Source organism: Zalophus californianus, chromosome 6 (genome assembly GCF_009762305.2).
Source record: "Zalophus californianus isolate mZalCal1 chromosome 6, mZalCal1.pri.v2, whole genome shotgun sequence".
NCBI lineage: Eukaryota > Metazoa > Chordata > Mammalia > Carnivora > Otariidae > Zalophus > Zalophus californianus.
Window position 1 is genome coordinate 86,949,519 of NC_045600.1, and position 16,759 is coordinate 86,966,277.

Here is a 16,759-nt window from a genome sequence, read left to right on the forward strand (position 1 = left end):
GCCCGGCCTCCCCTTTGCCCCTCCCAGTAGCGCCGCGCCGCGCCGGCCGGGAGAGGGGGTGGGGCCGGAGGGCGTGGGGGGAGGGGAGGCGGGAGTAACAGGTGGCCTCCGTGCCCCTCCAAAGTGCACTCGGAGTGGGGGCCAGCGTGCCCCCGCGAGCAGCGGCGCTGGCCGGCTGGACCCGCGTCCCTGGCTCTGTCCTCCGGTGCCGTCTGCACTTGGCCTCGGTGTCGGGCTGGGGCGCCGGGCGGGGCAGCGGCAGGACCTTTTCGGACCTTCCTTGGGGAGGGGGCGGGCAGCTCTCCCCGCCTCTTAGCATCCGCCCGGGGGCCGGGCAGGCAGGCGGGCGGGGCCCCAGCGAGGTAGTGAGCTTGGGCGGGGAGCCGCAGCTTTTGCTGCGCCAACACTGTGGCCGGAAGCTCCGCTCGGCCCTGGGTAAGAGACCTCCGGCGGCCGATCTCTGGCTCTCGGCCAGGGGAGGGGGGCCGGGCGGGGACAGAGATCACCCCAGGGACTGGTTGTTGGCCCAGCTCTGCCCACGCAGCTGGGACTGTGCGCGTCCCATCGCGCTTCACGCTCCTTCCCCACCCGCGGCACCTTAGCTCTTGCTGCCCTTGTCTTGGAACTTGGCTCTGGGGACTCGGGCTTCCTTCCCGTAGTGTCGGGTTTCGGGGGCGCGGAGAGGCCAACCTGCGAGGGCCGGTTGAAAACCGAAGGATCCGTAGTCTTGGTGTGTGGGAATTTCTGACGCCTTCCACTTGTTGAATATGTCACTTAGCGCCGTCCCGGGACGCGAGTAAGTGCTCAGTCTCAGGGATCGGAGGCTGACATCAGCCCATTTGCCCGCAGCGGGGACCCATTTATCCACTGACGCCGCGCGTTGGACAGAGGGGGACATTAAAGGAATCAGCTTCAGCTGGAACTAGCAGAGGAGAGCATTTAGGTCACGTGCCGAACGGGAATTGGTGGAAAGTAGAGAGTTCTCTGGTGGAATTGGGGCTCTTATCATTTGTTCTTCATCTCTCTCTTAATTATGAAAATCCCAACCTAGCTTCTCGCTCAAACACATAGTGAGAAGAGCCTCCGCATCTGCCTGGGCTTCTCATTGCTGTAATGTTTCTGTGCCATGTACCCCTTAGGCAGGCAGTTCTGGGGAGACTAAGGATGCCTTCTCAGAACAATACTTTTAAAGCTCTAAAAGGCAGAGTATTATAAAGGAAACTATTGCTAAAGCATTTATCAAAATATCAAAAGAATTTATAATGTGATATATATGCTTTAAAGAAAACCTAACGCATTAAAGATCTAGCAGCAGATCTAGTAGCTACCATAATTTTGAAGTAGTAATGAGCGTAAACAATATTTCAAGATATAGGCAACACCTGTGATATAAGAAAACATCTGTGATTTTTTAAAGATTTTATTTATTTATTTGAGAGAGAGAGAATACGAGAGAGAGAGAGCACGAGAGCACAAGCAGGGTGGAGGGGCAGAGGGAGAAGCCGACTTTCCACTGAGCAGGGAGCCCCAGGCAGGGCTCGAGGCCCAGGATCCTGACCTGAGCCAAAGGCAGATGCTTAACTGACTGAGCCACGCAGGTGCGCCACCACCTGTGATTTCTATTGGTGGCAATTATAGGTACTGCTAATACTGCTGTGGTTTTTGCCTACATGTATAACTGAAGAAAATGTTAAATTTCAGTTAGAGATTAGTGAAAATAAAGATGTGATTTTTTTTTTTTCTCATTGAAGTTCACAGGCCTCAGGTTAAGATCCCTGCAGAGTGCAGAGGGCACTCCCAGAGGTCAGGTGACATGGCTGTGGTCTTGACACTTCCATGGACTAGCAGCATGACCTTGGCTTTTTTTTCCTTTAAATTTTTATTGTTACGTTAATCACCATGCATTGCATCATTAGTTTTTGATGTAGTGTTCCATGATTCATTGTTTGTGCATAACACCCAGTGCTCCATGCAGAATGTGCCCTCTTTAATACCCATCACCAGGCTAACCCAATGACCTTGGCTTTTTTGAACTTCTTTCCACCTTAGCTTTTTCACTGCACGGTGGAGATAATTGTTATCTTCCCATCTGTTTAAGTCCCTAGCACCACACCTGGCACAGAGATGTGAAATAAATACCATTTATTAGAACCTGTCTGTCTCCCTCACTGGACTACAAGCTTACGGCCATCGCCGTTGGTATCCCCAGTCCTGGTATATGGAAGGTATTCAGTAAATATTTACTGAATGCATAAGCACGTTGGAGAGGGTTGCTTATGATTACATCTAAAAAAAACCAAAATTCATTAAGGAGACAGCTGGTGGTTTGAGATATAACTATTTAAAATTTGGGCTTCCTTTTTTTTTTTTTTACGAGCTAAACAAATAAACATCTGGGGCTGGCGTGCTTGAGATGTCTGTCAGGGCTGATAGGTTGTGTGAGTGGGTCTGTGTGGCTGGTGTTCTGCCAGAGAAAATGATACTGAATGTTGTTGGGAAACCAGGATTCCTCTGCAGAACGGTTTCTCTTCCATCTTTCCTATGTTTAGACTTGTTAATCCGATATGTTGTAACACAGGAAATGTCTAATAGGGAATGGAGACAGAACCATGATGAGGCATTTCTGGGCATAGATGCACATTTCTTTTTCCTCTTTTCCTCTTATCTTTCCCTGCCCCACCACCCACTACATAACTCCTCTCTGACCCTGAGGACTTGGTAAATAGCAGCAGTGGGGGGAAGTTGCTAGAAGCTGCGCAGACTAGGCCTGAAGCCAACTAGTTGCTGCTGCTGCTTTTTTTTTTTAAGATTTTATTTATTTACTTGAGACAGCCCATGAGCAGGGGAGGGGTAGAGGGAGAGGGACAAGCAGATTCCCCATGCAGTGGGGAGCCCGATGTGGGGCTCCATCCCAGGACCCCAAGATCATGACCTGAGCCAACTCACTGAGCCACCTAGGTGCCTCCTAACTAGTTGCTTCTTAATTCCCAGCCTTAAAAGTCTATGTAATCCAACAAATTTGGATGGTAATAGGAAGAAGAAAAGTAGGTCCAGCCAGCCAGCCCTGAGGTTTACTTTGTAAAAGTGCTAAATTGGGGGCAGGAGGATGGGGAGAGAACTTTGAAAGGAATAGGAAATTTAGAACACACTAGGGCTAACTTTGGTGTTACTGACTGAATTGTGTCCCCTCAAAATTCATATGTTGAAGCCCTAACCCCCGTGCCTTGGGATGTGACTGTATTTGGAAATGGGGCCCTTAGAAAGGTAATTAAGATTAAATGAGATCATAAGGTGGGGCCTAATCCAATATGACTGATGTTCTTATAGGAGGAGGAAACACCAGGGGCAGGCCTGGTTATACCTTTGTCATTCTGTGCTGCAATAATTCATAGATCGGATCAATCTGAGGAGTTAGAACAAGTATTCCCATTTGAGTACCTGCTTGTGAACCTCCATTTCCCTTTCCCCCTCATTTAGAAGATCACAGTGTTTTTGAAAAGAAAGGGACCTTTGAAGACTCGCAATCCAATCCTTTATACATTGCTTTTTTTTTTTTAAGATTTTATTTATTTATTTGACAGAGAGAGACACAGCGAGAGAGGGAACACAAGCAGGGGGAGTGGGAGAGTGGGAAGCGGACTTCCCGCTGAGCAGGGAGCCCGATGCGCAGGGCTCGATCCCAGGACCCTGGGACCATGACCTGAGCTGAGGGCAGACGCTCAATGACTGAGCCACCCACGCGCCCCCCTTTATCCATTGCTGAAGAAAGCATGGCCCAGAATGGTTAAGGATGAGCCCTGCCTGGCACTGCCTGGAATGTGGACCCAGTCTTCTGACTCCCTGGCCCCTGACACACCCTCAGACAAAGCTTCACCAGGATGAGGAACTGTTATCATTTGGTTAGACATAGGACAGACACGAGCTTAGGCGACCTGGCACGCCTGTTACCTAACCTACCCCTTATTCTGTTCTAACCATTAAAGGATTGTGTTTGGCGTCTCTTTAATCATGTTCAAACAAGAGATATATAACTTGTAATTAAAAAGTCTTTTCTCATTGTGCTAAGACCTCACACACTGGATTCCAGGGAATAATATGCGTGATTAATTGGCCAGTCCTTGTTTATAATGAAATTCTACCCTTCGGAGCCTTGTATGGGAGACTGAGCAGGAAGCCCAGCACTCCTGAGCCTGATGAGTAATTTCATTGTGATCATTAAAAGATTTCAGCATAAGCTGATCCCTCCTGCGTGAGTGGGAGCAAATTAATCCCATATCAGGCCTCCTTCTCCAGTGTGTCCTGTTCTATAGTCTGGGATGGGCACACATGGCATATGCAGACGTTGAAGGGAAGATTGCAGTATACTTGACTAGAGGCCAACTGTGAATGATGGACTTGAAGGAGAGCTAAATTGTGATTATTCATACACCAGAACCTGAGTGGCCACACTCCCATCGGCTAACGCAAGCAGAAAAGCAAGGCATTCCCCCCCCCCCATATAACTGAATCAAAACCTCAAACTTTCAGTTGAAATAATCCAGTTGACTGACTGACTTCTTCCTTTTCTGAAGTCAGAGTGCATGCATTTTCCTTTGTAAATAGAATTTTATTTTCTGTTTAGCAAATACTTGGCTTGGTGAAATTGTCAGTCCATCCCTCATTATAAGGCTTTCTTGATTGTAAAATGAGTGTAGGCTGGGGAAACTGGCAGGAAATTTCTTAGCAGCAAAGGGGACTGCTGTTTTGTTGCCAAGTCCTCACTGATAACTCTGTTCAAAGACATTTCTTAATGCTTTGTTCCTAAAGAGTTAGGGAACTAACGAACCCCAGTGTGGCTCTAACCCCTGAATCATCAGGGAGCAGTACATGATATTTGTTTTCTGGATGATTTTCTCTCGGTCCACTACCAGGGCATTTGTTCCATGGCATAATACTTAATGTAAAATATTTAATTTTATAACAGCTCTGTAGAGTTACACCATAGCCCTGCAGGCCTAAATGAAGATTGCTCAACTTTGTTTATTTGCTAACAATATAGTAATCCAGTTCCCGAATACACAGGTGGTGACAGCGCTGCCAAGAGGAAGGGTGGAGTCGACATTTGTCTTCTCAGAACACCACTCCCTGGACTTTTAGGGGTGTGGTTTCCTTCTCTCCCACTCTGCTTTGGACCTTGACTGTACTCTGAATAATCCAACACTGTTAATTTACAGCCTCCATTATATCCACCTGAGCAAGGTCATCGTTCACATTCTTCCTTCTTGGTCCCCTATAGCTCACGTGTCACACAAATTCCGTTCAGCCTGTGTTTCGTATTTATGCCTTCATCTGTGTTCACGTTGTCTATTCCAGGCCCGCCCTGGTGCCTGAGTTCCTGAAACAGCCCGTCAGTGGGGGCTTGTATTCCTGGTCTCTCCTGGTAAAAGAGACAGACCATTCTTTTTCATGGCGGCCCCCACAGCATCTAGCATGATGCTTGGCACAGAGCAAACAGTTGGAAATGCTGAACTCAACTGAATTGCTCCGATTCATCCTCTGTGCTTTCCTCAGGGGATCTAAGGCATCGAGAACTTCCAAGGACTCTCACTGCCATTAGCAGGGACCATGAGCTCAAATGCCCGCTAGGGCCGGGCAGGTGACACAATTGAGCAACATAGACTGGGTGGGGCTGGGGTGAACTGGAACCCATGACGGCCCAGCTCCAGCTGAGGGTTGGCATGTGAGAATGTGGGCCTGGTGTTATCAGGCCAAGAATCTGGAATTTTTGGGGGGTTAGATATCCAAAATTTTTAATGTTGGTGCTAATGAATAATTTAAGAAAACACTGTGAGCCAAAACACAGCCCAGGTCTGCATTAGGCCTGCAGATTGCTGCTCTGTGACCTTTAGATAGGATTGCAGTCGTCTGGGGTTAAGCTCCCAGCCTAAGCTTCAGTTACATATTCTCCAATCATTTCTCTCTTTCCAGTGGACACCTATCTGCGGTAGGCTGCCCTCCTCCTTGTCCACAGTTATGTGATGTTCATTCTAGGTGATTCTACTTCCCAAACCTCAAACCTAACTCCCCAAAACTAACCCACACAGGCCCTTACCTTGCCTGCTCTGTTGCCTTGTTTCCTGTTTCATAGACTTCCTCTCTCTTCTGCTACTTCCGTGTCAACTTTGACTTTTCTCCCAGGGAGCCCTTCCCACCTCTTATTCAATCATTCTCTTTCCTCTACCTCATTCTTAACTGAATCTTTATTTGCATTTCTTTTTTTCCTTTTTTCTTTTTTTTTAGAATTTATTTATTTATTTGACCGAGAGAGAGACAGCGAAAGAGGGAACACAAGCAGGGTGAGCAGGAGAGGGAGAAGCAGGCTTCCCGCTGATCAGGGAGCCGATGCGGGGCTGGATCCCAAGATTGCAGACGCTTAATGACTGAGCCACCCAGGCGCCCCTTTATTTGCATTTCTAATACCAGCGTCTGATCAGGCTCTTATCACTCACACCTAGACCACTGCCCTGGTCTTATTTCCAGAACTGGTTTGACTCTCCCCCTATTTAAGTTGCTCCCTGAGGGTGCCTGGGTGGTTCATCAGTTGAGAATCCAACTCTCGATTTTGGCTCAGGTCATGATCTCAGGGTCGTGGGATTGAGCCCTGTGTCAGGCTCTGTGCTGAGCATGGAGTCAGCTTGTCCCTCTGCCTCTGCTCCCCACTGCTTGCACTCTCTCTCTTTCTTCAATCAGTCAATCAATCAGTCAAATCAGTCTTAAAAAGAAAATTGCTCCCCGATACCAGATTCGTTTTCTCAAAACTATTCCGTCTGTTCTGTGACTTCTCAAAGCTGATTTTCAGTAGAAAGCCTCAGTTCCCTTCAGAATTGGGCTGTAATATTTCTTTCCACCCTTCTCTGAATAACAGCCAAATCTGGTTGGTGTTCCATTGCCCAAACATTTTCTGGGTCTCTCCACCTTATCAGCCAGGGTCTCTGGGAAACAGTTGGTGCATTCAAACATGTTATTAAGAAGGATTTAATACAGTAACTATTTACAAGGTGTGGGCAAGGTTAAGAGAAACCAACAAGAGTGGTGAAGCAATTATATTGATTTGAGGCCTGAAAAAGCAAACAGAGGGCGTGATTACCCTGAGAGGGGCGCCTGGGTGGCTCAGTCAGTTAAGCGTCTGCCTTTGGCTCAGGCTATGATCTCAAGGTCCTGGGATGGAGCCCTGAGTCAGCAGGCTCCCTGCTCAGCGAGGAGTCTACTTCTCCCTCTCCCCGCTGCTCATGCTCTCTCTCTCTCCCTGTCTCTCTCTCAAATAACTAAAAAAATTTTTTTGAAGATTATGTTTATTTGAGAGAGAGAGCATAAGCAGGGAGAGCGACAGGCGGAGGGAGAAGCAGGCCTCCCGCGGAGCAGGGAGCCCAATGTGGGACTTGATCCCAGGACCGTGGGATCATGACCTGAGCTGAAGGCAGACGCTTAACCATCTGAGCCACCCAGGTGCCCCTCAAATAAATAAAATCTTAAAAAAAAAAAAAAGAACCCTGAAGAAAGAGCTGTAGCTGAGGGCCACCCTCTAGGACTTAAGGCTTTCGGTTGAACAGGCGGGTTGATGCCAACCTCCCAGGTCCGCTCGCGGGGCTCAGAGCAGGGCAGAGAAGGCTGGAGTCAGATGCGCTCTTTGATTCATTTACTTAACGCTCTTCCCTCCTCTTGGTGCATCCATAGCATCTCCACTTGTCAACTGCTGCCAGTCTCCTCTTGCTCAGATTCTGTCTGTTTCATCAAGCTTTCATTGATCACTCTCTCATCAAAACACCTAAGGTGTTTGGCTCATATTGATTACATTGCACTTTACTCTGTCCCTAATGGGTAAAGAGAAGTGTGCACATCATTCTCTTACTAGCTTGAGAAGGGACACATCCTAGAACTTTTTTGGAATGATTTAAGTCCCATAAATCTGTTCATCCTTTAATTCATGTTTTAAAGCAAATATAACTGCTGTGGTCTGAATGTTTGTGCTCCCTCCAAAATTCGTCTGTGGAACTCCTACCCGCCAAAGGTGATGGTATTGTATTAGTTGGTGGGGTCTTTGGGAGGTGATGAAATCATGAGCCTTCATGAATGGGATTATTGCCTTACAAAAGAGGGTCCAGAGAGATCCAGAGCCAACTCTAACAGGTGAGGACACAGGAAAAAGGCCCTTACCTGACCATGCTGGTGCCTTGATCCTGGACTTCCCAGCTGTCAGAACTTTGAGAAATAAATTTCTGTTTATAGGCTACGGTGTCTGTGGTATTTTAGATAGTAGGCTGGATGGACTAAGACAATTACCAAGATCCCTCATTGTGCAGGTGCTGAGACTTAACACAGTAAGCATGTCACATGGGGTCCTTGTATGGACAGAACTTACTTTCCAGGGGAATGGAGTACATGGTGCTCCCTTGTCCCCCCATGACTGTACCGTCCTGAAATACCCTGATCTCAGCCATGGCCCAACGTCCAGTCCAGGTTGCAGCTACTCTAGTCCCTCCAGGTCAAGATGATTCTAGAAGTTGTGTTACCTTCCTTGCCCTTCTTGGAACTTTCTTGTGGTCACTCAGTTATTTGTTGCCATTTTGATGCATCTCTTTTCCCAGAGAGATTGAAACCTCTTGGTGGTTTTGGACTCTGGTTCTAGACTCTGATCATGTCTACCCCCACTGGACTGTTCCTCTCATCCCCTGGGATGGTCAAGATAGTGGGTAGTAGCAGGCGGAAATCCTCTGTTGTCTACCAAGAGCGTAGCACCGAACTCTCTTGCCGCTTCTGTAGGAACAGTTGCCAAAAAATGGGCTACCTTTATTTTCTACACCTCCACCATCTCTGGGTTAGTGGAAGGAGTGTTAGGGTCACCTTTCAAAAATATGGGTTTATATTCAAGCTCTTAGATTTAACTAGAATGTCATTTAACTTCTCCGAACCTCAGTTTCACCAGCGGTAAATGGGAATAACAATACCTACCTTATGGGGTTGTTGTGAAGCTTGAGTAAGACAATTCACCGGTTTCCGACTGCTGCCCTAACAGATTACCGTGGACTTGGTGACCTAAACAATACAGATTTCTGTTCCTACAGTACGGTAGTTCAGAAGTCCAGCATGGGTCTCACTAGAAAAATCAAAGCACTAGCAGAGCCACATTCTTTTCCGAAGCTCCAAGGGATAATCTGGTGGGGGTTTTTTGGTTTTGTTTTTCCTTTTTCTTGCCCAGCTTCTAGATGTTGCCCACATCTTTGGTTCATGAACCCCTTCCTCCATCTTCATAGCCAGCAGCTTTGAATCTCTCCGACTTTCTTCCAGAGTCACGCCTTCCCTCTGGCCATAGCTGGGAAAGGTTCTTCGCTCTTGAGATCCATCCCATCTGTACGTGGGCCTACCTGCATCATGCAGGCTACTTTTCCCATCTCAAGGTCCTTAACTTAATCACATCAGCAAAGTCCCCTTAGCTTGCAATGGAACATATTCATAGGTTCCCGGGGTTAGGACATCTTCGGGAGGGAGGATTATTTTACCTGCCACACCGCTCATACTCTGGCTCCCAAAGATTCCTGCTTATCCCATATACAAAATACATTCACTCCAAGGTCCCCAAAGAGGTCCCCTATCAGAGTATTAACTAAGGTACAAAATCGAATTTGAGTCTCATTAGCTCCAAAGTCTCCATTTCATCTTCTGAATAATCTAAATTATGTCTGAGTGAGGCTGTAGGTATGGTGCATCCTAGGGCACAGTTCCTGTTGATCTCTTGATCTGTGAGCCTGTGAAAATAAAGAAACAAGTTATCTGCTCCCAAAATACAGTGGTAGCATAGGCATAGGATGAAAGTTACATAGATTCTGATTGAAAAAGGGAAAAAAATGGAAGGAAAGAAGGGAGTCACTGGTCCCAAGAAATTTTAAAATCCAGTTGGACAAATTCCATTAGGTTTCAAGGTCTGGGAGTAATCCTCTATGGCTCTCGGCTCCAGCCTCTGGGCCATCCTTGCTTGTCATGCAATGTAGCGAGTATTTGCCACTTGGTAGTCCTAGTTCATTTTGGTTGAACACCTCTTCCCTCAGTTCATCTCTTCTCTTTCACATTTTCGTAAAAGCAGCAAGAAGAAGTCTGGCTGTAACTTCAGCACTTTGCTTGGACATATCCTCAGCTAAAGGTTCAGTTTCTACTTTTCTACATAATTCTACTTTCCACCTAACTGTAGGACATAATTATCTTAAGCTTCTGCTCCTCTATCACAAGGATCCCTTTTCTCCAGTGTTCAATAACATGTTTCTCATTTCATTTTAACCCCTTACCAGCAGAGCCTTTAATGTTTGTACATCTACTGATTGTCTGTTCATGATGATTTAGGTGTTCTCTAAGGTGATTTATTTTTTTCCCCACTGTACTCCTCACTTCCCCCTGAACCTTCCCCAACATGGTTGTTGATAGTTGTCATACTTTTACAGTGTGCTCAAGACAATCTAGACTTTTCTATTATGTTCTTCAATGTTCTTTCAGCCTCCATCCATTGTCCAACTCTGGCATGGCCCAAAGTAGACAGAAAATGGGGAGGATATACCCCAGCTACTCTTTGTGCTCTCTTGGCTAACACTTATACCCGACTAAACCAACCAGAAGACAGAGGGCAAGGGAGTCCAGGTGATGTCAGCAGCTCAGGGCCTGAGGTGGGCAGAAATGGGTGTGGAGTGGATGGAGGGGGAGGGAGGGAAATGAAGACTCGAACAAAAGTTTCAAAGAAGGGGCGCCTGGGTTAAAAGCATATGCCTTCAGCTCAGGTCATGGGGGTCCTGGGATTGAGCCCTGTGTCAGGCTGCCTGCTCAGTGGGAGGCGGCTTCTCCCTCTCACTTTGCTCCTCCCCTCCCCTCTACCCCTCCCTTCTCCTCCCCTTCCCTCTACTCCTCCCCTCCCCTTTGTTCCTGCTGTCTATTTCAAATAAACAAAAAATCTTAAAAAAAAGTTTCAAAAAATGTTCAAGTATTCAAACCATTGACCTGATTTTTGTTATGCTAAGAAAGTTTTTTTTTTTAATCTTACTCACTGATGATGTAAATGTCCATTTAAAATTTCTAGCTTTTTAGTGGCTTATTTTAAACATTCCGGTATTCAAATTAGACCTTATAATAGTTAAAAAAGACTTTCCCCTGAAATTTGACTTGCCTTATTCTTGGCCTACATTAGCATTTGTTGGCAAATTTGCTCTTCTTCCCTTAGCACCTAAAGCTAATAGGCTGGGAATGGGTACAGGAATGGGATGGGGAAATTTCTGTCCATCAGCAGAGGTCCTTGTGTGTAGCAGATACTCAGTGAATACTGGTAGAAATAGTCCTAGCAGCATGTAGATTTCATGTAACTCTATTCTTTCCATAAAGATACACTTACACATTGAGCATAGCTAAATCTAATTTAATTTGCAGATCTTTTGTGCAGGAAATAAATGTATAAATAAAAAAAGTAGCTTAGATTATGTTTCCTGATTTGGGGTTCTGCAAATTTAGCCACTGAATGATTGAGACAAGTTTAGCATAGGTATGCATATGCACATGTATTTATATCCTATAGAAAACTCATTCCTTAAAACACCTTTCTGAGCACCTCTGGCTGATGACACTTCCATTTACCAAGGTTAAATGGATAAAAAGGAGGTGAAAAAATTTTCCTTGGTGGAGAAGGTAAGCTCATTTAGGTAGAGCAGGTATGACAAAGGAAAGGAAGGCCCAGCACTCTAGTCTTCTAGAGTAATGATTGCATTAAAAAAATCACACTGTATCTGTGTTATTTAGTTGTAAAGCTTTGGCCCAACCACCCACATAATCATAACATTCCACAGTCATATGTAATTAGATTGCTTTTTAAATGCCCGCCACCTGACAGTTGAGTGGATCTGTAAGGAGCGGAGCAGAGAAAAATATTGGTTAAACATATAAAATCTTCCAACTTGTTGGGAGATGACTACTAGGAAGTTTTTACTCAGAGCTCCTCAGGGACAGGAGCATGATACACCACGTCGGGCCACATGGGGAAGCACCTGGCAGGAAAATTGAGGGGAAGACATGGGCAAAGCCTATATTGTAGTTATTGTGAGGCAGGGGGAAAGGGCTGACCAGGTTTGGGGTTGGCTAATTTGAACAAATTTTAGTGGGCTTTGGGGCATAGGGGCTACCCCAGTTGTCTCATGTCTGGCCCTGGGATAATTAGGGCATCAGAGTATTGCCTTCTGGAGTGTGAAAGCCAGATGGAGGAAGTGGTTCAAAATATGGCCTCTGGATGGTTTGGTTTACATAACAGAGGTGTGCTCCCAGACAAGTTATTTACTCTCTCTAGGGGTTAGCTAGCCCTGGATTAGCAAGGCTCCCAAATATCAAACAATCATAAAATGCAATTAAAAACATTATTACTATAGTAGGATTCAAAACATCTCCCGGAAGGCTTTATAAAGTGTCTAATCCAGTGCCATTGGTAAGTCCCATGAATATGACTGCATCCCTTTATTTGCATGTATTTCAGATTAAGATGAGATCATATTAAGGAACCATAATATTTATGAGACAGTGTTTGTCATTTTCTTGAGATCCCAGAATGATACTAGTCCAGTCATAGTAACAATTTCCTTCCTGAGATTTTTCCAGATTTGGACTTGCCGTTTTATAGGTTATGTCAGAGGGTATGATAGTTAATTTTATGTGTCCACCTGACTGGGCCACAGGGTGCCCAGACATTTAGTCAAACAGTATTCTGGGTGGGTCTACGAAGGTGTCTCTGGAGGAATCAGTAAGGCAGGTTGCCCTTCCAATGTGGGTAGCCTCATCCAATCAGTTGAGGGTCTGAAGAGAACAAAAAAGCTGACCCTCCCACTAAGAGGGAATCCTTCCTTCCTGACTGCCTTGAGCTGGGACAATAGTTTTCTCCTGCCTACACACTCGAACTGCAACGTGAGCTCTTTCTGGGTCTCGAGCCTGCTGACCATTGGATGAAAACCGCGCACCATTGGCTATCCTAGGTCTCCAGCTTGCTGAACGCAGATCTCGGGACTTGTCAGCCTCCATAATTGTGTGAGCCAATTTCCAGGAGTATTCTCCATGTACCAGGGGAAGTGATGATGTTCGCTTTCCTTTTCTCCTTCACTCTTTTCCATCTCCTCTGGTTGAATCCTGTTTTTATTGTATTGTATTTTATTTATTATTATTTATTTATTTATTTAATTTCTTTCTTTCTTTTTTTTTTTTTATTGGCTGTGTGCCCTTGAGAATATAACCAGTCTCCTGCAGCCTTACTTTTTTCGTTTGTAAAATGAAGATAACGTGTCCACCTCTAGGGCCCGGCACATAGAAATCTGCTGTAGGACAGTGAGGACCCAGTTTCACAGGATCTGGCTTCCGATCGTCCAAGGAAGCCATATTATGTTGGGAAGGAGTGGGAGGGGGATTGGCAAAACTCAGGATTGGTAGAAGGAGTGACATGTTGAGTCCCAGAGGGGGTTGTGGGCAGAGTGCCCTAAAGGAGTGCTGTGGGCACTAGAGGTCGATTTCTCCAGAAGCACATGAAGTTTAAGCTTCAGGACCAGTCTCTTGTCCAGGTCCTCTTGGGTGCAGGGGGTTCTAGGAGGGGAGGGGCAGCCAGGTTGCAACCAGGAAAGTTCTCTAACCTTATACTAAACGTCACTTTTCTCATCTGCAAAATGGGGATACTGGCATCCCTTTTACAAAGCTATTGTCAGGAGTCTCTGAGAGAGAATAAAGTACAACTAGTAAATCTTCAGTAAATGTAGCTGTTAACATTATGACAGTTTCTCCCTACTTTTTCCTATCAAATCCTGTCTTCTGGAGGTAATCTGGTTGAGATGTAACTGATGATAGCTATGGGGCCGATTTAAGTAAATAAGCCTAGAAAGCCCAAGGGGGAGGAGCCTTTCAGGAGTCTCACCACCTGGGTACTGGGTGGACAAGGCTCACTTGTGTCTCAGAGACTGGGACCCACAGGGATTCAGACCATCAGGACAAAGCAGCTCAGAGTAAGCTTGGCCCAGGGAAGCCAGGGGCCGAGAGCCTGGGTGGGAGGAACAGAGCGGGTGGCCAGACCTGGAGGCTGTTCTTTATCTATTTTTTGCTTTGATTTTGGAAGTGTTCTACAAAGCTGGCAAGTTAAAAGTTGGCTTTGGGGTTACTGAAACCCGAAGCAAGAAGGACCCTGCCCAGTGTTGGCTTGAGGTAAAACAATTGTGAACCATACAAAGACCCACTGTTTCCGCAAGAGCAGAAGAAGCTGAGAGGTTAACTATAAGTCTTGCTGGTCTAATGGATCTTTCATGAAGAATGCTCTGAGTAGGGGCATCTGGGTGGCTCAGTCGGTTCAGTGTCTGCCTTCGGCTCAGCTCATGATCCCAGGGTCCTGGGATCGAGCCCCGCGTCCCCGCATTGGGCTCCCAGCTCATCTGGGAGAGGGGGTGTCTGCTTCTCCCTCTGCCTCTGCCCTAGTCCCCGTTTGTGTTGTGTCTCTCAAATAAAATCTTTAAAAAAAAGAATGCTCCGAATAATCCTTACTTAGAGGCCAGCTGTGTTTGAACTCAGCCAGGTGTCCTAGCTGCCACCCAGTGAGTGGCATGTCACGTGGCATGAGATTGGGGAGACTTTGACACAGGTGCTCTGCAGGAAGGGCCAGCAGTGGAAAGGCGTGGAGTCCCAAAGACTTGTCTGCACCAGGGCCCGGAGCCTGCGGCCAGTGATTTAAGTAGGAGATGCACAGGTTACTGTCTCATCTTTCAGTCAGCATGGATTTTACTTGGCCAGTTAGACTATAGATAGAGCAGAGCATTGATTTTGATCCCTTGCAGGAGGTACTCAGCTGATTTAGGATTAACTGAAGAATTTTTATCTAACTTAGAATCATAAAATTATTATTATTATTTTTAAAGATTTTATTTATTTATTTGACAGAGAGAGACACAGCGAGAGAGGGAACACAAGCGGGGGGAGTGGGAGAGGGAGAAGCAGGCTTCCTGCGGAGCAGGGAGCCCGATGCAGGGCTCGATCCCAGGACCCTGGGATCATGACCTGAGTCGAAGGCAGTCGCTTAACCAACTGAGCCACCCAGGCGACCCTAGAATCATAAAATTATTTAATTATAAAATGTATTACATGCACCTGTTAAATGAAAGTTAAATTTGCCTTACTTATTTTTTTAAAAGAGTGTATGTTTCACATTGTAAGAATTTAAAGTGGCTGCATTCTTATGTATCATTGGTAGTTAATTCTTGTTTTTCCCCTAGGGGTGGGAGGGGCAGAGAGAGAAGGAGAGAGAGATGGAGTGCAGGTTCCACACCTAGCACGGAGATCACAGGGCTCGATCTCACGACCCCGAGATCATGACCTGAGCCGAAATCAAGAATCGGATGTTTAACTGACTGAGCCACCCAGGTGCCCTCACTGGTAGTTAATTTTTCTTTCTTAACCTGATAAGTAAATATGTTTATGCTATCTTTTGAGAGACTAAGAAGTCATATTAGATTTATGCTTCCTCGTTATTTGGTTGGCAGAAATATTCTGTTTCTTTTCTGCTGACTTCAGGGTTAAGTTTGGCCTTTCTTTTCTGTTTGCCTTCCGGTTAAGATTGTGAGACTGCTGCTTCCTTTCATTGTTGTTGTGGTATTTTTTTTTTTTTTTTTTTTTTTTGGTTGTTGCTATAGACTCGGTTTAGGTTGATGTCACAAATTCTTATTGGTTCCTGAGCAATATTTTCTGACACCACTTCTAACATCCTAACACCAAATATATGGTTTCTCCAACATCAACTAGTTCTCTGACACCGAGTGGGGGTCCAACAATTAAATTCCAGCATTAACTCCCAGAGTTAAATCAGACCCCACAGGTTAAGGGCTCAGCCCCACAAGACTGCCCCCACTTCAGATGTCATCTGTAAATGCTGTCCCAGGGGACCCACACTTTTACCTGGCTGACTACATATTTGGGGGTTCTCATGATCCCCCCCCTTAAGGTTTGATAATTCACTAGATGACGCACAGAACTCAGGAAACACTCTACTTATGCTTACCAGTTTGTTACAAAGTTTATTACACCTCGGAACAGCCACACGAAGAGAGCACAAGTATGGGGGTGGGGGTGGGGGATACAGAGCTTCACCCTCCTAACGTGTGACAAACTCAGAAGCTCTCAGCGTCTCCTTCAGGAGTTTTTATTGAATTCAATCCTCAGGACATTCTGTTTGATGACTGTTATTAATGAAGTTGAGAGGACTTTGTTTTTATAAATACTGAATCCAGAAACAGGCTACGGGTAGCTGCAGAAATAGAACAGAGCTAGCCGTCTTGGCTGAATGAGGGAAACATTTGTGTAAACGCTTCCTCTTTCGAAAGAAAAACCATGGTGTGTTAGGCTGGAAGGGAACTAGGAGGTTAAATAACCTTAGATGGAGTGGCTAGAAACCAGAAACTTAGCCAGGCCTCTTTCTAGATCATTATTGTTTAACCCTGTCCAGGGAGGTTTAAGATGTAGTGTCAAGACCGGGGAAAAAATGGTTTCCCTTTTCTGGGAAGTGAAGAGTTTTGTGGTGATTCTGTCATTTTGTGAATAATATGAAAAGGCAGGATATGATATAGCTATCTGTTCACCATAAAATATCTTCTTTCCCGGGGCGCCTGGGTGGTTCAGTTGGTTAAGCTTCTGACTTTTTTCTTTTTTTAAAAGATTTTATTTGAGAGAGAGAGCAAGCACACGAGTGGGG

At 45.8% G+C, this 16,759-nt stretch overlaps 1 protein-coding gene across 3 annotated transcripts in view; it reads left to right on the forward strand.

Moving 5' to 3' along the window:
* The first annotated feature begins 343 nt into the window (after positions 1-343).
* Positions 344-16,759, forward strand: part of SQOR (sulfide quinone oxidoreductase) — a 46,744-nt gene continuing 30,328 nt past the window's right edge. Inside the window, exons 1-2 of one of the 3 annotated variants that reach the window (XM_027572106.2) lie at positions 344-435; positions 15,288-15,447. The gene's annotated coding sequence lies outside the window, so the exon portion shown is untranslated. The remainder of the gene's footprint in view (positions 436-15,287; positions 15,448-16,759) is intronic. The other 2 variants (XM_027572108.2, XM_027572107.2) reach the window with 2 other exon arrangements.